Source organism: Filicampus tigris, chromosome 6 (assembly GCF_054856515.1).
Source record: "Filicampus tigris isolate MCC_2025a chromosome 6, RoL_Ftig_1.0, whole genome shotgun sequence".
NCBI lineage: Eukaryota > Metazoa > Chordata > Actinopteri > Syngnathiformes > Syngnathidae > Filicampus > Filicampus tigris.
Window position 1 is genome coordinate 5,624,104 of NC_141222.1, and position 7,087 is coordinate 5,631,190.

Here is a 7,087-nt window from a genome sequence, read left to right on the forward strand (position 1 = left end):
GACAGGCAATGCCTGTTTCCATCAGTTGTCAATGAAACGGGAGTCCATTAGTGACGGACTAAGAAGATCTGACTCCATCAGTGATGATTACATTGACAGTCGAAAACACTCTTCCGTCAGTGCTTATTGCTTAGTCCGTCAATTTTTCGAGGGTGCCCGTTAGCAAAACGAGCATCCGTCAGTGACAGATTGATGGACCTTCCGTCAAAACTGACAAAATGCCCAACCCTGTCTCTTAGTGTAATCACAAACCTTCAGTTCAGTGAGCAATACAGGATTTTCTCTAGGGGTCTGATATGGAGTAGATTATTGAATGGGATAGGAGAATTGAAGCAATCTGATACTACTAGCCAATGGACAAACTATGGGCTATTAGAAAACTACAGTTACGTGCTTACTTTCAAACTCACCTTGTAGCAATTCTGAGTGACATCGAAGGAGAATTCGAGCTTTGGTTTATAAATCTAAATAAAATATAAATAAATACATCTAAATAATAAGCAAATCAACAAAAACAGAGATCATGACATTTTATTTGGTTACTTATGTTGACATTGTTCTTAGTAGTAGAGGTAGTAGTAGTGGTATGTTTTGTTTTGTTTGTGCATCACATTGTAAAGTTTGTTGTACATGTATTTATTTGTACTTACGTTAATTTTGCCTTGTATTACACCAATGTCTGCAGCCAGGTGAGCATTGTACAAGAGACGGTTCTCCATTGCCTTACGTGAATAAACAAAGGTTAGAAAAAATACATGAATACTTTTTCCACTATTTTTTTTTTCAGTAATATTTTGTCTACGTATCGCATCACTACTCTTGCTTCGATTAGTAAAACTATTTAATTGCTCTGATATTTGTTGACTGCTTTGGGGTTCAAGATTTGACATTTACGCCTGAAGTCTCAAGATTTGACTGAATCTCATGATGACTGCTTGTACTGTAATTCCACTTTGAATTACGTTTGTCATTTGTCATGTCATTCGAGGCACATTTTCCAAGAAATGCTGTATAACTCTGATTTGTACAGTTTAGCAACTACCAAACACCAACTTACTCATGACTCATGCTGATGTCTGACATCCTTTTCTCTATTCTTTTTTTAAACTCACTGCCGGATTTGTAAGTGCAGTAAGTGTAATGCAATACAAAAATATATTTTTCATATACGTAGACCAGAAAATCAGGTTGTAACAGTGATGGCTAGCATGTACACACATTTGATATCACAAGCACCATTTAATATATTGTTTCATTTTATTTGTTTATTTTTTTTTGTAATAATCTCTTAATACTAACATTATATATTATTTTACACTTGTATAACCATGGGTCATGTTGTTATTTTAGCAATTTTTGATGGTGTCATTTTGACCTTGTTTCTATTTGCATAACTTCCTTTGGGAAAATGTGTTCCAAAGTCCGAAAGATCAGAGATCATCCAGTTTACAGGAATGGGCTGTATTCATCCATGAAGGTACAACTGTGTGTCTCGAGAGTAAAAGTGACACTTAAAATCATTATTTTATCACTAAATTTCAATGTGCACAAAGATAGAGCTTTTGCTGCTCTTTTGTCCCTTGTGGCTCATATATTGCACTCAATGTTTGAGTGAAAATGGTTGGGTATGTGTCTGCACGCTATACAGGGAATTGCTTTGGGTCCCGTGTCAACTAATAGGTGGATGTATAAGACTCTGCTTCATTAGTTGAAGGGCAGTGTGCATAAGGGCCCTTCTGTCTCACACATATGGAGACTATGTGGGCAGTCCTCAGTGAGAGGTCCTGTCAGATGGGCTCCCACTGGAAAGAGCATGGACCATGCCAATTAAGCTGGCGGGCTTTTCCCATTGTAAATACTACTAAGTCAGGGCCAGCAGAGATGGCCTGTAGTCAGAGCTACCCTCTGCAATGTGGTGCCTTGTGCGAGATTTTATGTGGTGCTCCGCTTCGTTTGTGATTTGCAGTGCATATGCTTACAAAGAAATTAAAAACCATTGTTATTAGCAGGCTTCAATTTATAAATAACTCCCAATTTAAGAATAATTTGTTTAAAATGATACCGTTATATTCTATTTGAAAATATAAAAATGGGAAAAAAACGTATTAATACATTTTGTCATGAATCATGTTATTTTTTGTGATGTGCATATTCATACTGACATTAACTGAAGAAAAGGAAACAATACATTTACATCAAGAAAAAGTAAATATAATCTTAATAATAAAAACACATAGAAAACATCTGACCCTTGTACAACCTAAGTCTACCATGGTAATTGTACTAATGGAAATGCTATATCCTTTCTGGGAATAAACATTGGAATAATATATACAGTGGTACCTCTACTTACAAACGTCTCTTCATACGAAATTTTCAAGTTCCGAAACGCCTCAACAGGAAAATATTGCCTCTAGTTTCGAAAGAAATTTCAGAATACGAAAGGTAGAAAGTATGGGCTGATACTCGCATTATGGGCTGCTACTAGCAGTATGGGCTGCGACTCGCAGCTCTGGAGTTTCCTGAACGTAACATACTCATAGCTGCTCTGCCATTGGCTAGCCTAGCATCTTCCTGGCATCTCATTGGCTAAGAGGGACCTCTACCGTATATGTCTATGTGTGCAGATAGACAGGTTCCGTATTTCACTACGGAGTACAAGTCGCACCAGCCATACAATGCATAATAAAGAAGAAACAACATATATAAGTCGCACTGGAGTATAAGTCGCCCCTCTCGGAATCCAAGTTGTCTCTGTAAATAAATGTGTCCATGTAAATCAAAATAATAAAATTGTGTGCTTGGTATACATCATTTCCACAGAGCTACGACGGTAACATGTAGCTAACATCCACACATGTAGCAACAACAAAGTTACAGTAAGATAACTTTAAACTCATCAAAACGCTCGTAGATCGATTAAATAAGTCGACCATGTAGAATGTTTCCAAGTCTCCAAAAGTATTTTTGTATTCGGTCGTAATTCTCCTCCTTTTTTTTTTTCTCCTCTTCTTTCCTCCTCCTACGCGCGTCTGTGTGCGTGTGTATGTGAGTGGCTGGCTGATGACGCAAGACCACAGGCAAACATGGAGCATTTAAAGGAACAGTACACTATTTTGTATAGATGGATTGATAGACAGTCAAATTGTCTTTTATTATACTGTTTTAATTACCTACTTAAAAAAATATTTGATTTTAACCGTTTTAATTATTCATGCATTTCAATAGCTTTGAGGATGTATCTTATGTTTCTTTATGTGGGTTACAATAACATGTGAAATTAATATAGAGGTAATTGTCATGTCTTGTTAGTGCTGACTTGTATTTATGATATTTTGTCTCCCTCTGCAGCTTGACCAAGCTGTAAAATGGCTTTTAAACACGTCAAGATAACATGTCCTTAGCAGGCTACTTGAACTATGAACTGGAGGTGGCGTGATTAAATTAGTTATGATTTGTTTTTGGAAGCAAATATTTATTTGACTCAATAAAAAGCAAAACATTTTAACATTTATACATTGTTTGTTTGTATGCATTTTTGGCTGGGATTTGGTCTTTTCCCATAATTAATAAACAACAAGAAAAAAATGTAAGTGAGCTGACTTACAAGTCAGCAAGGGATGAGATAATTATTTCCTCCACTCTATGGAGGCAACACAATACTTTTCAATTTGTTTAATAGCCTTATTAAATAATATACAGTGGCCACCCAGACAATGTTCTGAAGTTACAATGGCTGACAAATGAGCCAACTTCTGCAAAGACAAGTAAATCTCATTGATTATACTTAGTTTGGGTGCTTTTGTGTTAAGTAGCTGTTGCCCATTCTGAAATTTTATTAAAAAAGAAGTCCCTTAAGACCCAACTAGGGATGCAAAACAATGATGGTAACTAACAAGCACTTATGTTCTTCTATTACTCCCTCTGTGTCCATTATACTGAAATACAGAATCCTCTTCTCATTATAAGCATTTGATTAAAGATGGCTGTGTCTATTGATGACAAAAGTAGCACCTCCTCTGAGAGCGCTTCATGTTACCTATGAAATCAGCTTAATCAGTGTGTACAATCATCAAAAATCCAAATGTTTCTACCCCGTCTGAAGTTTAGTTTACAGTATAACTCACGATTGCAGATGCAAACAGAAGACAAGTCATTATTTTGGTTTAAACATATATCAAGAGGATGACAGTTTCCGGTTTTCTAAGCAAAAAACAAAAAAACAAAATGTCTGTTATTGAGAGGTGTGTCTAAGTGGGGGCTTTATTGTACTAGGGCCCCAAGCATGAGGGTCGGGGCGGGGGTAAAAAGATTTTGTTTTTTTTCCCTCTAAACACGTCAGCTATGAATAAAGAATAAATATAAAAAGATGTTGTCATAAATATGAAGAAATACATTTGGTTCAAGCTCAATAATGTATCATAAACGTTTGCATCCCTTAAGGGGAAATTCAACTCCCACTTGATGTATTGATGTCTTGCACACCACACATAGAACTAGATGACAATGCAGGCATGCAAGGAGAGACTCAGAGGTAAAGCGGTGCACAATAGTCGGTCACGAGTGTTTCATTCAAAAGAATGAATCCTTTGAGTGAATGTGATTGAACAGATCGCTTCCGGAAGTGAATCATTCTTTTCTCAATTCATTTTAGCTCAGCCCACGGACTTATATAGTATAAAGGCCCTGATACACCAAACCGACGTCGGAGGTCGTTAAGCGTCCTTGGGTCTTTAAGCGCCGTCTGATTGGTGTAGTGGCCACCGTTGTGGTGTCGTAACCTGTATGTAAGCGTCTTGGGGGCGTTTATATATGTTGAATCGGTGTCACCAGTCGGGACATTTGGTCACTCTGATTGGCTGTTAGCTAGCAAATCAGTGCGCGGAGCACCAACGTGAAGTGACAAAGGCGGTAAAACAGTGAGCACCCCTCCGCTGCCTTAATCTTCTTACAAATACAAGAGCGAGGGTTGACAATGTAAGTATTTCACAATACCGTGTCAAGAACGTGATGGTTTACTTCGCGTGGGAGTTCATCGTGAGCGAAGAATAGAGCCGAATGCATTGTTTACGTTGTTATAATCAGCCCCCGGCCAACATCTTTCCGGTTGGAGTTTTCTAACCATGAGGAATGGTGACTACAGCCGCCGATGGTATGGAAGGGTATTACATCTTATGCGTGCGCAGAAGGTACTTTAATGGTCAGCGTCGCTGTCTGTCGTTGCGGTGTGTTTTGCCAGCGTGACGTGCCGACAGCTGGCCGGACGCCACAGAGGGTAAGCATCTGTCACTTTTGGTGAACGTTGTTTTGGTGTATCAGGGCCTTTAGTCTGTGGCCCAGAAGGCTGGACGCGGAAATGGAAGTGCACTCTGTCACTCACTCATGAATCTTTGCGAACGACCATTCAGCAGCCATCGTCAGGCGGAGGAGGGATTAGATATTAATGTCAACCTCTTGGCGTTTACAAATGAGCCAGTGAATGAATCTACTCCGAACTGCAAATCGCTCAATCACATTCACTTACTGAACTGGTAATGTTCTCGTTCGACATTACCTGTTTGGTAAGTGAACGTGATTGAAAGATTCACGATTTACCTAGGAAGGAACCAATTTTACCAATCAGTGAACCACCAATCGTTTCGTCCTCGTGGGGATATGCTTTGATTGGGCGTCGGATGCAAACCAAATGTAAAGAAGCACATAGATTTAGATAAATATTTATATTAAATTCCAGTTAATAATCAATGTACAGACACACACATATGTATTGTCTCCCACATACATTACAGCTGTGTGTTATTCTACTAATTAATTACAATCACAGTAAGAGGAGGGTGAGTACAAGAGTACGGGTGACATCGTTGTCAGTGACCCTGTCCACCGCGGCGTAATGCAGACAGCTATGTCGAGAAAAAAAAAAAAAAAGACATTATTCTAATGATTCAGTAGACTTGAAATAACCGTAGTGCCCATCACGAGTGCACAAAAGGTCCTGTACAACTTGAGCTGGGGTACATTTGGTGCACCTCAACAGTAGCCAGCTCTCCAACAACAATTGACAATTTGACAAATTGACAATACCATTTTGTCCGTAGTGGGACTTAAACCGGAGCCCAAGTCCTTTGAGCAAATGCTGACCTGGGACAAAATTGTTCAATCAGTAGACTTGATTACTGTAATGGTATTCTTGCTGGTCTCCTTCAAAAGATCATCAAACAGCTGCAGCTCATTCAGATGGCTGCAGCTCGGGTTTTGAGCAGAACTAAGAGATTAGAAGACATTACTCCAGTCCTGAAGACTTACCACTAACTCCCATCCATCCATCCATTATCTATACCGCTTATCCACACAAGGGTCGCGGGGCGTGCTGGAGCCTATCCCAGCTGTCTTTGGGCAGTAGGCGGGGGACACCCTGAACTGGATGCCAGCCAATCGCAGGACACACAGAGACAAACATCCGCACTCACAATCACACCTAGGGGCAATTTAGACAGTCCAATCAACTTACCATGCATGTTTTTGGAATGTGAGAGGAAACCGGAGTACCCGGAGAAAACCCACGCAGGCACGGGGAGAACATGCAAACTCCACACAGGGAGACCGGAGCCGGGATCGAACCCACGACCTCTGAACTGTGAGGCGGACGTGCTAACCAGTCGACCACCGTGCCGCCCCACTAACTCCCAATCATGTAGAATTTATTTCAGATTTCTGATACTGGTCTATAAATCATTTTGGGTCCTGAATGCATTAAAGACATGCTAATTGAATACAAACCAAGTAGGGCTCTGAGGTCTGCAGGCTCAGGTCAATTAAAGAAGCCCGGGTGTCAAAGCAAACATGGTGAAGCGGCATTTAGCTGTTATGCTGCATGCAAATGGAATATGCTGCCAACAGAAATGAAGTCAGCCCTAAATATAAATTATTTTAAATTCAGATTAATATTATGCTTTCCCATTCCTCTGATTTACCATCCTCCTGGGAGTCTGGTGTGAGTTATTCAAATTGAAGAGTATATCACTGCCTCAAATAGTGAATCAAATTAAAATATCTTGTAATGCAAGCATGCGCTGGAACTGTTTAAAAT

General features: G+C 39.5%; 1 protein-coding gene across 5 annotated transcripts in view; it reads right to left on the reverse strand.

Moving 5' to 3' along the window:
• sorcs1 (sortilin-related VPS10 domain containing receptor 1) overlaps positions 1-7,087 on the reverse strand; it is a 196,163-nt gene that overhangs the window by 105,735 nt on the left and 83,341 nt on the right. The gene's annotated exons all lie outside the window — the stretch shown is intronic.